The 21,731-nt window shown below is 40.5% G+C and overlaps 1 protein-coding gene across 6 annotated transcripts in view; it reads right to left on the bottom strand.

Moving 5' to 3' along the window:
* The window catches only part of AVPR1A (arginine vasopressin receptor 1A), a 35,216-nt gene that overhangs the window by 9,840 nt on the left and 3,645 nt on the right, over nucleotides 1-21,731 (bottom strand). For 3 of the 6 annotated variants that reach the window (XR_006014389.1, XR_006014388.1, XR_006014386.1), the window contains one exon: nucleotides 3,810-20,438. The gene's annotated coding sequence lies outside the window, so the exon portion shown is untranslated. Of the gene's footprint in view, nucleotides 1-3,809; nucleotides 20,439-21,731 lie in introns of those variants that run through there. The other 3 variants (XR_006014387.1, XR_006014384.1, XR_006014385.1) reach the window with 3 other exon arrangements.

Genomic DNA, 21,731 nt, shown 5'->3' with positions numbered 1-21,731 from the left:
GGCTATCCCTGGGGTCAGCTGGGGCCACCTGTCCCGCCTGTATCCCCACTCAACTCCTTATGCACCCCCAGTCTGCTCACTGGTGGGGTGTCCTGAGAAGCAGAAAAGACCTCAACTCTGTGTAAGCACTGCTCAGCAGTAATAAAAGCATCCCTGTTATCAACAATGTTTCCAGCATAAATCCAAAACATAGCCACATACAAGCTACTGTGGAGAAAATTAACTATTGCAGCCAGAATCAACACATGGGGGTTGACTGGGGTATTCGGGTAGTACTGGAGAGGAACCTGTGCAGTTAAATGTCACCAGAAGAAGAAGAATGCTGACCTTTTCCTTTCCTTGCATCCTTTGTTGATCTGGTTGACAGCAGTGAGGGCCTTCAGGACGAGGAGTTCAACCGTTCCCCTGAAGAAATGTTAACACAGCAGCTTGTCTGGATTTCAAGGCAGTGAAGGAAATGGGCATTTGAAGGCTTGATTGGCCTTTGTGTGTTTATAGCCTTGTGGAAGGAACATAACAAAACAACATGGTGAAAGCTCCTACCTTTCCCCATTGAATCACGTTGATCAGACTTTCAACACATCCAAGGCACAATAAAAATCTGTGTGAAACAGTTTAACTAGAGCCTCAGCCAGCAGATCTCTCACTAAATCTGAAGGGTTAAAGCCATTAGAACATAAATCCATAGAATCATTCAATGTTGTCATTAGCAGAATAAGAAAAACTTAGAACTGAGTTTCCTCACATTATACCTACCTGGTGAAATTGTAGTGTGAAATTGTAATAATCTCAGACTTTCCAGACCTGAAAAAGACTTAATATCCATTTTGCAGTTCTACAAATATTGCTTCAGCATTTTTGCTTTAAGCATATAATCAGTAGTTTTACCTCTCAGCTCTCTTATTTCAGAGATGTAAAATGTTCTTTTTTCCTTGAACCAGTTTCTAAATTACTCCTATCTAGAATTTCATTCCATCTGCAACCTGCTGTGGTGGGCTGATGCTGGCTGGATGTCAGGTGTCCACCAAAGCCATTCTATCACTCCCATCCTCAGCCAGACAACAGACAGAAAAATATAAGGAAAAGTGGTGGGGCAGGATAAGGACAGGGAGAGATCACTCACCTGTTACCATCACAGGCAACACAGACTCAACTAGAGGAAATTTAGTTTAATTTATTACCAATCAGATCACAGTAGGATAATGAGAAACAAAACCAAATCTTAAAAACACCTTCCCCCCCACCCTTCTTCTCAGGTTTAACTTCACTATAGAATTCTCTACCTCCTCCCCACCAGAGGCACAGGGGGATGGGGGAAGGGGGCTGCAGTCCATCGCACACCTCTGCTGCTCCTTCCTCCTTGGGAGCAGGACTCCTCACACTCTTCCCCTGCTCCAGTGTGGGATCACTCCCATGGGAGACAGTTCTCCATAAGCTCCTCCAATGTGAGTCCTTCTCAGGGGCTGCAGTTCAGGAATTACTCCAGTGTAGGTCCCTTTACACAGTATGCAGTTCTTCAGGAACAGAGTGCTCCAGGATGGGTCCTCCTTGGGGTCACAAGTCCTGCCAGCAAACCTGCTTCAGCATGGGCTTCCTGTGGGTTCACCAGCCATTCACTGCTCTGGAGTGGGGTCTTCCACAGGCTGCAGGTGGATCTCTGCTCCATCATGGACCTCCATGGGCAGCAGTGGGACAGCCTGTCTCACCATAGCCTTCACCACAGGCTGCAGGGAAATTTCAGCTCCAGCACCTGGAGCACCTCCTTCTCCACTGACCTTGGTGTCTGCAGATTTGTTCGTCACATATTCTTATTCCCATCTCTAGCTGCTGTTCCAGTGGGGCTTTTCCCCACTTTTTAACACATTATCCCAGAGGCACTACCAACAGTTGCTGATTGGCTTGGCCTTGGCCAGCAGCAGGTCTGTTTTGGAACCACCTGGCACCGGCTCTGTGGGACACAGGGAAGCTTCTGGGAGCTTCTCACAGAGGCTGTACTTCCCATCCCCCCTTACCAAAACTTTGTCGCACAAACCCAATACACCTGCTGTTTCTATCACTGTGTTAACACCTATCTTCCTTATGCCTTTTACAAGTTTTGGTCTATCTAAGGGCAATTTAATAATGACTCTTGCATTCTCTCCTAGTTAACATACACTATGCCAAGCCAAAGGAAAATACTTCATAAAATTTGGTGGCAAAAGTAATCAGTATAAACAAACTGAAACAAAGTTTAAGGATTATTTCTGTGATACCTTCTCAGAAAGTACTTGACATAGTGAGATGCAACTCTCTTAAAAAAATTATAGTACTAATAAAGGTTGTGTTCAGGCATTTAAATTAGTAGGAAGGTATACAGAAAATTTATGCATAATGATTTTTCTGAGGGATTTAGCTGCAACTGACAGTGGCACTATCAACTGATTCTAGAAAATGGTGAATTTGTGTAAAAGCTCATCATTGTAAAAAATTGCTTTATTTATCCCAGAACTATGTCAAGAACCAAAAGCGTATTGTGTTCGAGAATACACAGCTTCATAATTCTAATTGAAAGACAAAGCCACTTAACATTTATGGAACAAAAGTAATAATGCTTCTGTTTATGACAAAATTTATCTTAGTAGCTATCATTAGGAAATATGTTCTAAAGCAGTTTAAAATTAATTAGGTTTGAAACTGTATGCATGTCATTTTTCTCATTTTGAAGAGCCTGCAGATATGCAATATTGGTGGTTGATGCAAAATACTGATGCAACCATTATGTAAAGAAAACACCTCTCAGATGATTTGTACTGAAAATATTGTGGCAGCTGAATTCTCACTACCTTGGTAGTTCAGGGTGCTATCATCACAGTTATTTTCCCACAGCATTCCTGAGAATCAGGATCCAGTTTTTATCAGGCTGGAGAAGGTGCAAGTGCCAGCAACTCTTATGGATGCTTATACACATTCATTTCTCCAGTTTCTACAGGACTATCCTTTGTGAGACTGTTCTCCATATAAAACCCAATCCTAATTGGAAGAAAACTGGCTAAAAATATTTTAACCAAAATGCTTCTTCATTAGAATGCCAATTTAAGAATATTGAAGGCTGCAGGTGTATTGCTCTCTTTTACCTGAGCTGCGGCCTGCAACATGTTCAACATGAAGAAGAAATAAAGAGCATATTCCCCACCTATTTCCAGTGTGTCTTCTCTTACCATGTCTCCTGTCCCTATCTGAGCCAGCAACAAGCTGGAAATGCTGATAGAAGAGGCTCTTTTCTGTTTAGGCCTCTCCAGAGAGAAAGCAAAATAAAGAGTGATATTGAGGAAGGCTGAGAAGAATCAGACATGGACAGTCAGAAAAAAGAAAGCTGAAACACAGGTTAGGAAGGTAGGCTGATTTTGGAGCTGTCTGCAGGGTAATGTGTGAGCATGTGAAAGGAGAATCCAGGCAGTGTGAGGAGAAGCAAGTCTGTGTCTGAGGCATGGCTGAGAGATGCTCTGGTGCCCCAACCTTAGTTTCACACACTGATGAGGTAGATTTAGGGAGTTGAAGAAGACCAATAGAATAAAGGGAAAAAGAGTGAATGATCAATGGTATTTAGATGGTGCACTGAGTATCTTGGCTGCTGATTTCATTGTGGGTTTGTTTGGTTTTTTAAACACATGTGGGTACAGATTGATAGTTAGCAGTCCTAGATCAAATATGGCCTGACTTTTGTGTAGGTATCCAAGTTGCTGTTGCATAAATTGTATCGTGGCAAGTACTTAGGGAGAACTTAGTGATATTAATTACTGCAGCTTCAGGGCCCCTTGAGGTATTCTTGCTTTATACATTAATCTAATTTGGTTTATAATTTTTACTCCAAACAAGTTCTCTACCTGGCAGTTTTAAGCAGACTCTCTTTGCACTTCCCTTATCATCGTATTTAGCAGCTTTATATCATATAACATTTCACTTGTTCCTTTTATGACCAAAGGAAAATTTGTATGCTTCTAAGATAAAGAAGGATAATAAAGCAATAAATTTTAGGGGATAGGAGGTACTAACAAACTGGCTAGCATGACATGAGAGGAAAAGCATTTCCATGAGATATAGCCAAGGTATAAGCCAAAGTATATAATTTTATGTCTAATGAATAAACATTTTTAATGGTTTCTGGGTAAGTTTTGCCATTACATTGCTTATGCTTGACTTGCCAATAGCAGGATTAGTAAACCGTGTGAAATGGCTTTTTTGGACTAGAGAAAATAGGTTTTATATTTTAATTTTCTGTCAGCTATACAGGGAAGAACAGAGATGTTTGCAGTAGGGTAGCTAGATCGAGATCACACTCACAACAAAGGAGTAAAGAAAATTTGGAAGGGAATTCTACAGCTGGAATCCAACACATGGAGTTTTTCTGAAACTTTCTTAGACTCCTAAGGGTGTTTATATATAAACCTTTTCAAAAGGAAAGAAGAAGAAGCTTTTCTTTATATTTCTCCAGAACTAAAAATGAAATAATCATAGAACTGATTGTTATGGAAGGCTTCCATTAGCGTTTGCTTCCAGTGGTCTTTCCTGAATGCCTGTATCATTTACTGAAAAGTAAATGGCACCATTTCATACTGGTTGTGATTTTCTTTAAATCTTTTCTAACTGGTATGGAAAACACTGTGTTACATATTTCATCTAGGGAAGCCATGGGAATTACCAGGAGAGCATGTGTAAGGAAGGATGTAGTACACATTCAAATACAACAACAACGTCCAGAACAAGCCTTCAAGCATTGCACTAGTTAACTTAATAATATTGCAAACACAGGAACAGCAGTACAACACGTGATCCAAAGCCACATTTGTGCTTAAATTCTTACGTAGTTTAGAGCTTGAATAAATTTGGTATGCTGTATGAAAGTAAGTTCTTCAACATTATGGACTTTGTGTTTAAATTGGCTGCTGTTGCTGTATTTCAGTCCTTCCCGTCCCCTGTCTACAATGTAGCAACAAAATCTTATAATACATTTGTAACACCTATGCCTCTACTTGTAAGAATCGTGATTTTCTCTAAATTCTTTCACCTTCAACAGTATGGGTCTTAATTATCTTATTATCTCAAGGGAGTTCTAGGAAATGCTTGTCCCTGTTTTGAACAAGGGACTGTAGATGTACTGTAGACAGCCAAAATAGTATTGACTTGTAGATTAATTAAGCAATACAGGCTTCCACAGCTTCATTATGTGCTTTTATGTTCACATCTTTTAGTTCATCTCTATGCAAGAACTTTGATTTTAAAGTGCATGATGCAAAAATGTTGCCTTATTGCTCTGCATGAAGAGGAAAATTCTCTCTCCCATTACCAGGTTTACTTAGCAGCAAAAGCTTTTTTCTGAAAGGATTTAGTTAATCTGCAGAATGAGATATTTTTTCCATAGTAGGAGGAAACAGATAAAATTATGTTGGACTATACAGATCTCTTTAAGCTTTCTGGAACCAAATGATAAGACATTCGCCAAGGAGCTGTTGCGCATAATGCACAGTACTGTGAAACAAGCAGGTACACAGGGCAATAGGAAGAAACTGAATGGGATTTAATACAAGCTAAAGTCTTAGTGGCTTTGTTTCACTTCCAAGAAGTGAATCAAATTTTTCCCCAAATGCATTGGGATGTATGGATACAGAAAGAACCTTGGCGTAACAGGCGATTGCACAGGATACAAAGCTAGGCAGACTGAGCCGCCCCATGTATGTGCTGTCTAACATCTGCTAAGGAACATTGCAGATTTCCTTATGACACTGTGATCATATCCAAAGGTTTTTTATGAGAACTCGAGGAAATTAATTTCCTCAAAATTAATAAGTGTTTACAACCATTAAAAGAAATGCATGCAGCATTTTCTCTTTGCTTATTTTTCATAGATTTCTTATCTTTCTGGGTTTTTAACAAAAAACAAACCCCAAAAAAACACTATACAAGGACTTGGAGCAACTTGTATGTGCCTTGAAGATGCCACAGGAGAGGCCTCCTGCACTTTGCAGAAGAATATGTAGAATAGACCAAGAGTTTTGAATTGCTATCTCTTACTTATCATCTGTGCACTGAATCAAGACAGCAGTGGGGCAGGTGTCTAAATGCTCCTGTAGAACAGAGATGCTTTCCCACATTAGGAGCTCTGGTACCCAGGCCCCACATAAATGCTGTTTATTTTTTTTAAAGCAACACCATACAGTAGCTAAGAAGCACTGTAGAGATAAAACAGTTTTTTAGAGATGAAATCGTTTAGAGATGTGAACTGTTTGCCAGAATGACACATGCCTAACATTTTGGGGACTGAGACAAATTTAGAAGTATAGCGTCCCAATTATTTTCTTGTGTCTAATTCATATAAGTGACGTTTGAGTTAATAAGTAAGTGAAGTCTGTCCTGCTTGTACTGTGCATTTTGCAGAATTCAAGTTTTGTTTTAAAAATAAAAACCACATAGATTTTGTAGGTATGAGAACATACCCTATTCAGGCATGGGATCTGCATTATTAACTAAATCTGGAGATACAACAGTGCAACAGTGGATCTGAGAGAAAAGAGTTTCTCTTTAAAGACTCCAAATCTGGAACACATTTATGACTTCAAGGGGCAATATACTCGCATATAACTCTTTTACTAAGGGATAACAAGCTGTTTCTGTTGAAATCCATTTTCAGGAGGGAATAAACTGTGCTGCAGCAGAGGAAATGCAGGGGTGACAGGAGGAGAAACAAGAAACAGGAAAGAGGGAACAGAAGAAATGAGGAAAGATCAAACTCCATTAAGACAATATTGCCCATAATGATGAAATATCTGGTGTTTTGGCTGTAATCATCAAAGGATAGAGGAGAGGTAAGATTTGTAGGTGATATCACTACTAATGATTTGTATCAGTTGCTTTAATGAATTTTATTACCTTTGCCTTCTAATGTGGCCTCTGGTACTGACAACCACCAAAGTTTTCTGTCAGAAAGTTTGGTTGTCTTGGGTTTTTGCTTATTTGCTTTCGTTTGTTGGAAGTACATTAAAGAAATGTTCACTCCTAATTTTTCAGGATTTCATGGAAAATCCTTTAATCTAAACCCCTCAAACTTTTCATTTTTCTGTGAAAAACCTAACACTGCTTGCAGGAGAAAACATCACTGATAATTAACGGTTTTTTTGCTGAGTGATTTTAGTACATATAATACTACATTGAACATGACCATATTTTTCAAGCAAAAAGATTAAAATATGAGCTTCTAACTTCACTGAATAAATGGAATTATTTTCTACCCTAAAGAACTGCCCTGGCTCACAACAACTTCTCTTCTTATTACCTAACTGCTGAACTAATTTGTAACGATTTCCTGCCACTACCTCAGAAGAGAAGAAGTTATGGAGTAAGGGGAATCACACTAAATGTACCCTGAGTCCTGTGATAGGGATCCCACTGGTGGGAGCTGCCCTGCAGCTTTACAAAGTCTCCTACAGTAAGTACAACAGACGAAGTAACACCTGCTGAAGAGTATTTCAAAGAATGACCAGATATGCCTCCAAGGTGCTGTCCCCACTGAGCACAGGGAACAAACTCAGATGGATGCTTTGATCCCCCAAACAAGACTGAATGCATCAGGCACCCCTACTTTGCTCAGGGTTACCCCAAAGGCAGGAAGTTACTTAGCATCTCTTCTCCAGTCAAGGCAGGTGATATTCTAAGCCCCAGCCATCCTCCAAAGATACTGAGGGTCAGAGCCAGCTTTATCTGGACTTTGTGGAAGTTCTGAAGCCCTGGCATACCAGAGAGGGAATGTCTACCTGCCATTCATCATCCAGAAGCAAGATGTGGTACCCTCGGGATGATGTGACAGGTTCATAGTCTAGGGAAGACAAGACTCAGAAGTGGGTTTCCCTGAACTACTCAGCTGAAACTTTTATGCAGAGGCCACACAAAATTGTTGGTTGCTGTGACAGAGCCTTTGAGGCAGGAAAAGCTGCAGAGGAGGCTGCAATAGTAATCAGAGAGCACAATGAAGCAATGTCAGAGGTGCAGAATTCAAAGGATCCTGGAGTCCATCTGGGCACAAAGTAACTCAAAAAGCTAACAATAGCCCATGCAAATCTTGTCTTACACAGAGGGGACAGGAAATATTTTTTGAATTTGCTTTTATTATGTAGTTCAGACCGGCATTGCAGAAAGTGTGAAGAGAGCAAATAGTAGCAGGCAGGAATTTCTGGAAGCAGGTGGGGAATGAAAAGAGAAGAGTCTAATGGAAAAGCAGGGATGGAGGTGGGCAGCAAGAAAATGCTTGTCAAAACTACAGCAGAAGTAAGACACAGCAAGGTAAGGAGAGGTTAAGATTGTGCATGTCAGGAACATGGACGGGAGAGAAAACAGATCTATTTCCTGACTCTTCTTAGGGTAAGGCATGATGATATCATGGCTTCTGTTGCAGTGTTTTCTAGGGCTGTGATGGCAACAGATGGCTTCATGTACTTCTAGATGGTGTCTGTTGCTGAGATGAGGGGGGAAAGTGAGGTCAGAGTAGGTGCACAGGGCCTGGAAGACATTAGTGATGCTTCTGCTATGAGGTGCTTCCACAGATTGTTAGGGCATTAGCAGAGACCACAACATGTCTGTATCCCAGGGTCTATGTCCAGCTGCCCAAAGCTCTGTTCCACTGAGATCATGAAGGATGCAGGATCAATTTCAATGTGTGAGTGGCCTGGGTTCAGAAGTGTTTAGGACTCTTGCCAGGGTCACTGTCAAGTAGACACGTAGTTTGGATGCAGCTACCTCAATTTGGAGGCAGCAATTTTCAGTATACAGACAAAGCTTGCCTTTTGGCCATATGGTCAGAAATCATTGTCAGGCTCCCTCTGGTTACTAATCTGGTTATAGACATGGTCTTCTTGCAGACAACTGAGTTTATCTGGGAAAGAATCAACCTCTACTCCACCACCTGGCTGGTTTGATCTCCTCTCTGCAGTTCCCTGCATTGATCACCTGTATATGGGCCTCCACATTCATTCTGCTGAATGAATGATGACTTCTGTCATCACCTATGAAAAAGCGTTACCTTGAATTTCTCATCACCTTTGTCCCTTTAGAAGTTGCAAAGGGGTTAAAACAGCTTAGTGACTGTAAGCTCTGCTCTGTAACTCATTGATGTTACTGGTAGAGCCTGGAGAGAAAGTGACAGCAATGTGTGTACATACGGTGGGGCACTACAGCAGCAATGGCAGTGGAAAGCATTGCCTTACTTGAGAACATCCCTTCAGACCCTATGAAAACACAAGCAAGAAGGGAAAGAAAGAACACTTTGTGAATGGCAGGTGAAGGTCAGGTGCACATGCCTACAACACACACCCACACTTACTCTCTCTTCTGTTCTGTTTGACACATTGATTGTGGGAATGTGTGCAGGACTCCACTCACAGGGAGAAAGTCTGCCAGACCAGAGGGAAAATACTTATTCCAAGAAGACAACGTTTCATGTCCTTCCCTTGCTTTTTATGTAGGATTATGATAGCCTCTCAGCATTAAAATAAACTGAAATGCTTCAAGGCAGTGCTATTTAAATTAAAGTTAATTTTATCCTCCTGTGCTGTGGAATAAGCAAGTATTTACCAGTACTCTAGGTAGAAAAGAGCTAAGATGAAATATGTTCTTTGTGTGTAGAAACCTCTTTCTGCATCAATAAATATAGCAAAGCCAATGCCTGCCATGTCCTAAATTCTTACACAGGTTTCTGCTTTCCATCAATTTCAACAGATTCACTGACACCCAAAGGCTTTGTTATAAGGGTTGATAACTGCCACAGTAGTGGGAGGCAGAACCATCCATTATCCAAATGACTTTGCAGAAAAGCACTAACTGATATTTTAATTCTCCTACCTGTATTCCTGGCCATCTTCCAGTTCTGCATGAGCACCTTCAACCCAGGTTCCTGGAGCTGGAAATGCACCTGCAGTTTCAACACTATTCTAGACTATTAACACTTATGACTTGGAAGATTTTAATTAAAATTTCATATTAATAATACAAAACACAAAATGGTTTGTTACTGAAGATAATTTCACACAAATGTAGACAGTTTCACACAAAAATTCTTACATTTTCTTCCACTAGTCTTCACTTCTCCACTACCACGAGAAATGATGTAACGTTCAGTTTTATGCTATATAGTAGATACGGGAAACATGAATGTCTCCCTCCTTATCATTCCTTGGCCTGTAGCTCCTGGCTAAATCACCCATTTCCCTCTTCTGCCCTCAGGCAGTATAAACAATTTCCCTGCACTCTTTGCTGGGATCCAAGAAACAAATGATCAACAGAAGCTTAAATCTATCACTAGCATATTTGGAGATAGAATACACAAGATATGGCCTGCATACTTGTCCCAAAGAAAAATGGGGCTTAAGTTGTGACTAGCACCATTGTCAGAAGACGAAATTTCCCACCTTCAGATCTTAGGCATGGAACATGTTTAAATCACAAAATACAGAGAATTTACTGGCGATCTCAGTAAAGAGCATTTCGCAAAACATCAGGGCTCCTATGCACCTGGAGATGGAAACTTTCACCCAAAAGTCCATCCGAAGGCAGAAAGACTCTGCATTGTGTTGAGGGGGAGGAGCTGGGTGATCCTTCTCCCCAGACAGCATACAGCACCAGGAGACCTATCAGAGAAACTGCTCATGAGGTGGAAGGAGAATCGTAAAAAGAGCAATAAACCCACATGTTCTTTCAAATGTTCCTGAAGTCTTGCAGAAGCACTTGGGACCTGGCTGCAGTGACACTTCTTTATGTCACCTGGGGTTCTGCCTGTGTCCAGCCAAGGATGCAGCAAATGTTACCCATTTGCCATCAGGACTGGCGTGCAAGAGATCTTTTCAGCTGATTTGGTTGGAGCTGTGGGTTTGGCTCTTCCTGATGCCTCTCATGCTTACTTCCTTTGGTGAAACTAAGGCTTCACATGCAGAGTGTATCACCTGTACCTCCAGAATCAACCTAGTCCAGTGAACAGGACTGTGTTCTCCCCTTCCCCCTTGCACACCTCTTCATCTGCTTTGGGGGGATCCTGCACTAAAGTTTGTGATCAGAGATGACAGAATTAAATTCTACAAGCTTTAAAAGAAACTTTAGAAATGCTGGACCATTCCTATCCTCATTTGTCCATGACTGTGTTAAAATATTCAGTTTACACAGTGTTCAGCATTGGTGCCTGTCAGACCTGAAGGTTCTGCTTGCTTATCCAGATATCAAAAGCAAAAGGTAGAACACCCTGGGCACTTGTACTATACTGCTGCCTTGCAGTATATCTAGTTGTCTTTCATTTATGTAGGAAACCTATTTAAATTTGATGCACCCTTTCTATTTGGTGACACCACAAGCAAGCAAAGAGCTCTTGTACCTTTCAGTAAACCTGCACCACCCTTTCAAACCCTGCAGTAGATTGCAATTCAATTTCCTATTTGCATAAGAATATTTGAGAACATTCTTGCACCTTTTGAGAAATATGTGAGGCACTAAACCCACTGTGCTTCCACATGACCTTCAAACTGAAGGTCAATCCATATTCTCAATACTCTCATCACAGATGGTAAATTTGATACCACACTTCTGGCATGAAGGACCATTTTTGTGTCTAAAATAAAATATAGCTAAATGCTCTAAATTTTGCCAGTACAGAATGATTCAAGAAAAAAGCACGTTGTTCCAAGACCGATGGTGCTGATGTGGGAGTTCAGAAAGGTGGCTGAGAGAATTATGGGACCCAGTCATTGGAAGAAATAATTATTACTTTACTTCTGAGAGACTTGCCTGCTTGAATTTGACCTGGCTTTTCACAGAAATGGCGCTCCCTGGCTACCTGCCTGCACTGAGCAGGTGGTGTCAGAAACAGAACCAGCACACCACAGCTGAATTTCTCAAGCCAACATAGAAGACCAAGTAAGAAGGATAAGCATTTTTATCACTACTCAATTCTGAAACGGCCATCGCTTCTCTATACATTATTTTCAAAAGGGAGTGAAACTAAAACTAAGCATGATTTACTAACTTGAAACTTTAAAGGGGGAAAAGAAACTTAGAACTGAGAAGATCATATATATATATTATCAATCTCCAGGCAAATTAGTGATAGAAATTTGGAAATTAGATGGTAAGTTACCTACTGCACACAAAAACTCACAACCTTTTCTCCTACTATCTGTTTCCTGTCCTGTCTGCTAGCAGAACAGTTACCTGATGACTTACAACAGGAGGACACATGCAAAAGCTAAATATAGCTCAGTCATAAGTGTTTATATTTGAAACATCTGTACAAATGGATACAAAACAAATGCACTGCAGCAAAACACACACAAAACACAGAGAAACCCATCACATGACACCAGGATCTGCAATCTGTGCACGTTCTGAACAAAAAACCCCACTTTTTGCTGTGAGCATGATCAAACAGGTTACCCAAAGAGGTTGTGGAGTTGTCATCCTTGAAGAGGTTTAAATTGTGACTGGACACAGTTTCTGGCAACATGCTCTAGGTGACCCTGCCTGACCAGGTGAGTTGGATCACATATCTCCAGCTCTCTCTTTCCGCCTAAGGACTTCTGATTAATTTGTGTAAGTACTAACACATGCAGTTCATTTAGAAGTAGTAGGCTCACATGTCATGTTACACACATACCACTTCCACTCTCCTGTGTGAAAGCACAACAGGAGTTCATGCAGATCAACAGTTTGTGAGGCCCTGGTAACCACCTAAACAGATTATAAGGTATGTTATGGAAATAGATTAAAATAATTTGTTCTTCTGCCTTGGTCTGCCCATTTGTCTTAGTAATTTTTGCCCCAATTGCTTTCATTGACTGCAAAAATCCCAATTATTAAAGACAACACAATATTGTTGTTTCCTTACTGCAAGTAGCTTATCTGGGGAATGTGTGCAGGATAGGAGGGAGCTTTCTTACGTATGCTCTGGGCCCTTTTCACATCACTTGTAAAAAAAATGGGCTAATATTCACAAAACACTTTGCTCTTTGTACAAGCACTTATGAAGTGGACACTTCTATTGTGCTACCCTGACAGGAATCCTTTTTGTATCTTTTGTATACTCTCATAAAGAGAATGAAGAGTCTAGTTAAAGGGGATATTTTGTGGCAGCTTGCTTTATTTTACTTTTATTTTTAATGTGTCATTATTGTATGGAAAAATGGAATCTGTCTTGCCATTTTCATTCCCAATTAATCTTTCCTACACTGGATGTCCAAAGGGCTTTGGGTGATTCCTCAAAGAGGCCATTTCTCCAAGCCAGGAGGACAGTTTCCATTTTGGTGACTTGTACTGCAAGGTCCTCTCTGTTCTCTTTTCACAAGCCCATATTTGTAAAAAGCTTGTGTCAGGATGGCTCTATTGGTCAGAAAGAGGGGCTCTCTGAATCTGTACCCTATCACAGTTGCTAGTTGCCAACACCCAAAGAGAAAAACATGTATCACTGTACATTACAAATATTTTCCCTCCAGCAGTTTGAAGAATAAGGATTTTAGTGACCCAGAGAGGATTAATGTGTTTAAAGACTGTCATGGGTTCTTCTGGGAGTTTTGTTCAGTTGCCATTTGAACTCCTTGAAGTTCCAAGGTGGCCACGTGTCTGCCACCTGTGTATGTGGGAAGAATCAGAACAAGGACTCTCTTTTATATTGAGCATACACCAACTAGTTTCTCTCAGTGTCTTTCATTTTTGTACTAAACAGACACTGAAGGACTATTTCTTCAATGCTAGTCATGATTTCAGAGACTTTTGTAGTATCTCATCCCTCAAGATAGTTCTTTTCCAGTCAATCTGGGCATTCCTTGCACAGAATATATTCCATACTTTGATCACCCTTGTGGTCTACCTTTAAACTTTTCCATGGGTACCACCCATTCTGAAATGGAAGAAAGGAGACATGGCATTTCAGATAAGAGCAAACCATCAATTTACACAGTGGCGTAACTGCTTTGCTATGTTCCTTTCTAATCCCCTCTAATATACAAGTGGGTTTTTCACTGCTCCTGACTGTTAACCTAGTAGTTTTCTAGAAACACTTGTAAGACTAAAACCTTGCTTGAGAGGCAGGGCATGCTCCTCCCTGGAACACGGATGACTGGACAGTAGTAGCCCTTCTTCTTAAGTTCCCATCACAGTCCAAATTCCAGTTAGTAGGCATATTTGCTGAGGGGTGGGCTTCAGTGGTCAAAGATGAACCCCTGTTTCTTTGCAGTTTGCTACAGTGGGCAAAAGTCCTTCGATGATTTTAACAATGTTTAAGCCATTAACCATTTCAGACCCTCACACCTGCCCCTATAATCATGGATTCCCCTGTTCTGATATAAATTTAAACCAAGGTCCAGCACAAGAAGGGAATTTTAAAGCGAATTCTTGAGCCATGGTGTATCACATGAATTCTTGTCCACATGTTCTGGTCAGGGATATAGCATGGCACAGCTCTGTCAAGGATGGAGCTTTGAGCTTCCCCTGCATTAGTGTGAACAGAAAGCTGACCCCAGTAGAGTAAACACATCCCCTTCCCAGCACATTTGGTACCTCATGCACAAGTCAGTTTTCGGAGAGCTGTATCTCTTCCTTGAAACAAGGCAGAACCACATCAGATATCCCTGAGGCCTCTGTGGCAAGACGACAAGCACAGTACATGCATGAGTGTTAAGCAAAAATCAACAAGCACCTTTCACTTTTAATGATGCCTGATGCCCCAAAGCTCTTACTACCCCGTCCATTTATTTTTCCTTTTTATCTTTATGCAGTGACAATGTTCAACTTTGCAACAGATGTACTGGTGAATGCCACAGCTTCTGAAGAGTCAGTAGATGGTTATCATAGAAAGTAATTTATATCAAACCACACTCCCCAATAAGGCATAAGAAAAAGCCAGTCAGTTCCATGGCCCATCTTTAAAAACATTTCCGATGCTTTCCTTAGCCATTCTTGGAATTGTGGTGTCTGTCTGCTGAGTTTTTCCTCTTCCGGAGTTTGACTTTCACCAGTACTCCCTGTATTAAATTTGACATTTCCCTGCATTAGCTTTGACATTACCCTGCTTTTGTATTCTGGAATAACTTTTCCTTCAAGGGTAAGCATGTACTTTTTCCTCACCAAGTTTAAAGTAGGTAAAGCATCCATAGTAATCTCCCAGTGCTCAGGTAATTCAGTCACTGTGTCTTCACCCAGGTGGTGTTGACTTAAGTTCTACTCCAGGCTCAGTCATTTGCCTCCAGATCTGAGATCCAAATAAATCCTAGTCCATGTGGGTTGCTCCAGAGCCTATGTTTCTCAGACTTCAATATGTCATCAGAAAGGATCACCAAGACTAAGTATATTAATGATAAAAGGGCAACTATTCAGGAGGGAACCAGCCAACCTGAAAGAGAAAAGTCAAGTTATCAAAAAACTCCCAAATGTACAAATATTTTCCTTGGTGTTCAAGTGACATGTACAAGACGTTGTTTGGCCTCATCTGACAATGAACCTCTTTGTCTGTCCATGCATTTCTCTGCCTACTTTCTTTCGGGGAAAGAATGTTGCCAGGACAGAGCAGGTCACAGTGATAATGACTGCAGACATAGTCTGACTGCTGAAGGTGGATACTCCTGAAAATCTGTTGGCTGGTTCATGGAGAGAGGAGAAGGCTGGGACAGTGCGAGGGATGCTTCACCAGGAGGAGGAGTCCTACAAGGACAAGGCAGTGCTATTACAGAACAGTGGAGTGAGTACAGTGGCGTTTTCCCTTTCCCACCTTGCTGAAAGCAACTGTTCAAGACTGGTTTAGGGTGAATTCAGGATGTGCTCAGGGAGAGGAAACTAGGAGGATCCAGAGGAAAATGCTCCAAGCTCTCTGGAGGAAGTTTAACTGTGGCTGTTGCAGGAGCCTCTCAAAACTGGAACAGCAACAGAAGATGAAAAATACAACAATGTTCACATTGCATGTTAGACAAATAGGCATACCATGGACACTGTGCATGTATTTTTTATGCAAGAGAAAGAAGACGCATAGGACTGAGAAAGAGAGATGGCTCATCATCCCAACATTCTGTAATTCAGGCAAAATGCATAGTGTCAGGAGCATATGTCTCGGTATATTTGGACAGCTTAGTCGTAGAACCCCATCCATATAACAGAAAGTTTATAAGCTAGGATGGCTATCAGAAGATGCACAAACCCATATTTTGGAAGTTAAGAATGGTACCCAGAGTGGGACTGACTGAACTTGCACACATCTAGGCTGCCTTTCAGGCTGAATATACAAGATATTCCTTCTGGTTCATAACTTTCATACTGATTTCCCTGTCCACTCCAGTGTCTGCAAATAATTTCTACCCACTGGCAATGCAGATAAGAACTATTTCTCCAGTCCCCACCACACAGAACTAACAGCCAAGGGTTCCCAGAGTTTAAGTAGTTTATTATGGCCCAGAATTTAAGGCTTCCAGACAACTGTGACAGTCTATGGAGGAAAAAAAACTTTGGGACATTGGAAATAACCTTGGTTGTTTAACTGTGTTCACCACTGTGAATATCCTTAACAAGGTTTACAAACAACCTTGCAATCTCTAAATTAGGGCATGACTGGAAACAGAACACAGTCATTCCCTGTTTTCACTGTTTGTTAGTTTCTTGGAGTTGCTGTGAGTAATCAGACTTACAGGCTGAAAAATGAGATGTGCAGAAACCCCTTAGTTCTTCATTAGCAGGAAAATACTAAATTAGTAGGAAAATGGTCTTCACCTAGAGGGGAATTTTAGGAGTATTTATCGTCCCTTTGTGTATACCTGAAATACTCTTCCTTGGTAATAAGCTTGGAGCCAAGAATTTCTCTTAATTCTTGTTCTATTGATGTGCTTGAAATGAGATTAGCAGAAATTCCACAAAAAAAAAAAAAAAAAAAAAAAAAGAAAGAAAGAAAGAAAGTTAATTCTTCTTCCTAAACCTAACAATTTATTAAAATATGGAACTTACTTACAATTGGCTTTTTCTCTTTTAATAAGGCTTTATCTTGGGTTTGGGACAATGCAATGAAACTTGTCTCTGTTTAACACAAAAGGTATTCTGCAGTGGCACAGTAGGATGGTTCCAGCTGACCTCTATCACATCTGTTAAAGATGCTATTTTATCCTGTAAGAAGACTGAAGACATTCAGCCAGACTTCTCATCAGTCTGGTTAAAAAGCTCCAGACTGAAAATGAATCACAAGAAATTTAATCATGCCTTATAAAATAGAAACACTTTTCCTCTTCAAATAAAGTATTTTGTGATGGCTAATACATCACTTGTCTCTCCTCTTCTGCTTTAGCTGTGGCTCTAGGCATTTTTTTCAGGAAAACAGTGAAAAATCAACACAGTTTGGGGAAAAAGGAAGGGTATACAAACCGAATATATGAAATGCATTTACAAGAATAACTTTTATAAGAAAGTTTAAAAAAAGGCAATCACGTAAGCCTTCATCTGAAAGAAATACAGACAAGTATTAAGTATTTTTGCATCTGTTAGTCCAAAAATAGACATTTGCAAGCAGGAAGTTTTGGCTGTGCTATTTTGCCATTTAGTTACAGTATCAGAATTTCAAATTCTGAAGAGTAGAATATTAATGTATTTTAGAAAAAGGACTATATTTCTCACATAAAATATAACAAAGTCTGTACGATCACAGTCTGTTCTCATCACATAGCCATAATACTTACCATAGGATTTTTTATGCACAAGATAGAAGTAAAAGTTGCTCTTAGAGGAAAAAAAAAAAATGGTTGAAGTCTATTAAGTGGCATAACTGGTGCACCTAGCTAAACAGGAAATCCATCGTGTGTGATAAATAACACAGATAAAAGAATGCTTATATTGTACAGAATTTTGATCAGAAAACAACCCTTGAGACACAGACCAGGGCAGAAAACTATCAAGATATTACAACTAGTATCATGTCTATAATAAAATGAAATTCTCCCTGAAGTTCCAGAAGAAAAAAATAACAAAGGGTATTTGTGCACATTATTTTTATGTCTATAGAGCACAATGCTGAAGAAATCCCATCATGCTTTGACTGTGAGTGCTGGGATAAACCAGGCCAAAGAAGGTAAGTCTGCTCTTCTCATCTGTACTTTTAAGTTTAGAGAAATTATGAAACTGTCTTTGATCTGCCATCAAAAGGGGCAGCTTCACCTTCCCCAACCCTTCTAGCCAAGGATCTCCCACTTACAGTACCAAGAGCAGTCTTAGATTGTTAGGTCAGTTGTAAAACTGCATCCTCCAAACAGCCTTCTTAAATGTTTTCCCTTTGGACAAATCCAGTAACTTGACAAACTGTGTCTAAATCACCTACATAACAGGAATTACCAAAGCTTCCAACACCAAAGTGTGTCTGAATGGGACAGATGATGGTGGAATGCTGCTTTCCTGTGAAATGTGTGACAAATGCAGTTTAAAAGCAGATGCCATTTCAGAAAAGTCTCATAATATTAGAAGTTCACACAACCATTGGAGCACTGATCACTTCCTTAAATCATCGAGGAAATATTAACTTGATTCGAGGGAGAAGGGAGCTTTCTCATAAAGCTGCCAGTATTGGAACTGGGGCATGAAGTTTTACTAAGATATTTCTGAGTTCAGTATTGCAATACAGAATAGAAGCTCTCATTTTGAAGGCTGCATACACACTCCCTTCTTTTAGTGCTCACCACAGTTGACCATCTCCTCACTTGCTTTCCAATTACCCACCTCAGCCATCGGAACACCAAACATCAGCCAAATACCTTCTCAGAGGTCATCCTTCTCAAATAGTGCCTCCTGCATTCCCAACTACCTCTAGGAGTAATGGGCCTACTCAGATTCCAAGGTGAGCATCTTTCATGCAAGTTTTGCTTGGATGGTTAAGAGTCTACTGACTGTACTACTTCAGTGACATTGGGGACTTCCCTACAGTCTGGTCTACAAACTGGGCAAGGTTGTGGCGAGTGCCCTGAGGGTATGACCAAGAGCAGTAGGGTGTTCTGTGGCTGCCAAGACATGGGCATGCAACAAACAACAGACACTCTGTGAGCCTCTGGGAAATGCCTCTGTCCATGGACAATACCAAGGGACAGAAGGAAAATGAGAATGGAGTCCACTAGAGGAGAGGTGTGCTCCTGAGAATCAGATTCTCTGAATGGGAAAAAAAACCCTAAGAAGATGCCCAGGGTCACAAAAGCAAACAGGGTGCCATCATGCAAGGGAAGAGGATCACTTTGCAATTTGCAGTTTTACAGCAGCATCTGCAAGAAGGCAAGTGTAGACACAAACAAAGAACCAGTCATCTTATATTCTGATAAGAGTTTCTTCCAGTGAACTGGATCCAGACAGAGCCCATGTCTTTCACCTCAGCTACTCCTGTGTCCAACCTCAATTACACAGCAAGAGCTATACTGTTGAATTGCAGTCTGAGACAGTGAAGAAATATCTCTTCTAGCTGTCCTCTCTGAGAATTCATCACCTCCCTCGTTTTGATGTGAAGGGACTATCTTTGGTCTGGGTGAAGTGTAACTTTTGTTGACCCACACTTTCGTGAATTGTGTGCAATATCCCTTTGCTGGTATAAGAGGTTATAGGCCCAGAAAAGACAGGGATGAGGGACTGGGACAGGCCCTGGTGAACAAGTAAAGGAATTGCTGTTGATCTCAGATGACACAGAATAACAATGCAGAGGACCAGTTTAAGGGGTCCATCTCTGGCTGCCAAAGTTAGGGCAGATGAATCTCATTCAGAAACCTCTGATAAGTCCTATGGGTTAGTTATTATGTTTGTCAAGACAGGACTTGGACTGTGCTTGTGTGGCTGGAGTGATAATCCCTCTGCCATCTGTTTCCTGGGAATCACCAAGAAGTCACCCACTGCAAGATGCTGTGATGATCTCATCTGTTGGAGCTAGCACAAACTGTCTTGCCTCCACTGAATTTGGGTTTTGGCCATGGAGGCAAGAAGTGCACCAGCCTGTACACTCCTCCAGGGCTGCCACAACCAGCAGAAAATAGCATGATGTAAAGACAATTCAGGCAGCACATGCTGTGTTCAAGTGGAAGAAACAAACTATTTTTGCTTCTGTCATCTTCTTTGTCCAGCAAACTCCCAACTGACATTTGATACGTGGGAGACAAGCAGAACATTGAAATCTGAAATGCTGACGGATGCTCCAAGGAAGTGACATGGGCGATTTACCTGGTCCTCCTCATCCTTTTCCCCAAGTCCTACAAGCTGCACCACACCAGTTACCAACCTGTTAACCCATACTTTGGGAAGAGCTGGTCCCATGGTCTTTTTTCCTCCTGGTCCAGCCCAGGCCTCCCTTCACCTACTTCAGGACTCCAGAATTATTCAGGCTCCAAGACTTCCTCAGCATTCCCTGAAGTATCTTTCTCTCCTTAGCCAAGACAGAAACAGCTAGTCACCTAGAAACATAAAAAGCGGAATTTAAAGGTTCTATTAGAAGCAATAAAAAATTATTATATTTATCTTATAAAGAAGATACCAGATAAGCAAATACAACTGAGTTATGACAGGCTACAATTCGCTTAAATTTAATACAGTATAAACATCAAATTTCAGCCAAAGAAAGTTAATCAGATCATAAAAATTTGTCTAGACATTGTCAGATGTCAGGCTATGGAGACACAAATCTATCTTTTTAGTAGAAACACAGAAGATATTAATATTGAATCAGATTTCTGTAATAAGCCACAAACCATGTTAAAAGCCAAAATCTTAATTTCGCAGGTATACTCTGCCTCCCATCTCTATGGGATTGCATGTTACAGACTCCTGAAAGGTTTTAAAAAATCTCTAACATATGGCAGATAAGATTGTTACAGTTCCATTCTGAATACATGCACAGGCATCATCTGCTCTGCATAATACTGATGTTCTTCAGGGTGCCACCATGTTCTCTATTTAAGAAAGCAAAAGGAGCATTCCCTTCCATTCTTTCCCTGAATATTCATGCCAAAAATTCTTTCCATCCCTGATTACAGAAGATTTACGTTGTTGTTATCTTTATTATTAGAGAATAAAATATAACAGCAACAGTAATAAGATTGATACTGTTCATTATAATTATCAATATTGATTATAAACTGTTGTGGGGAAACAGAAACAAACAACTTTTATAAGTTACTGAATTCTACAGAAAGTCACACAGCATAAAAAAACATTTCCTAATTGCAAGAACAGGGAAGACTTTTTATCTACCATGGCACTAACAGTGAACGACGTCTTTCCATACCATTACTTGCAACTTTTGAATCTCAGACACTTCAGCCAGACACTTCTTGATGTCTAAAGTCTTGTAAAGCACGAGTTAGTTTGAGATATATAACTAGTGGGCAGCGTGTTGCAATTAAGGTGTTAAAGTGTGTAATTTCCTGTTGGTGTTGCTATCCAACTTGTTTTGGATTTCAAATGCATTTCAGCCACCAACTGATAATGTTCCATCCTTAGTAAAAATATTTTTGTATATTCAATGATAGACACTCTTTTTCTGTTCCTAGGCAAAAGTTGTGCTGAAATCTGGAGTATTTAATCTGTTTTTATTACTATTAGCTTTTATTACTGTTGGTCATTAAGTGTAATTTTAGTAATCCATTTGGCAAGATGCATGATGAAAGATCTTAAATTTGCTAAACCAGAGTTTACCCACTCTTCTGCATTTCAGACAAGAGAGGCAAGTCTCAATGGACCATCTACAC

Source organism: Corvus kubaryi, unplaced genomic scaffold (genome assembly GCF_017639235.1).
Source record: "Corvus kubaryi isolate FWS band 111438036 unplaced genomic scaffold, C.kubaryi_AGA036_p1.0 137, whole genome shotgun sequence".
In the NCBI taxonomy this organism is placed as follows: domain Eukaryota; kingdom Metazoa; phylum Chordata; class Aves; order Passeriformes; family Corvidae; genus Corvus; species Corvus kubaryi.
This window is presented reverse-complemented; position numbering and strand designations above follow the sequence as displayed.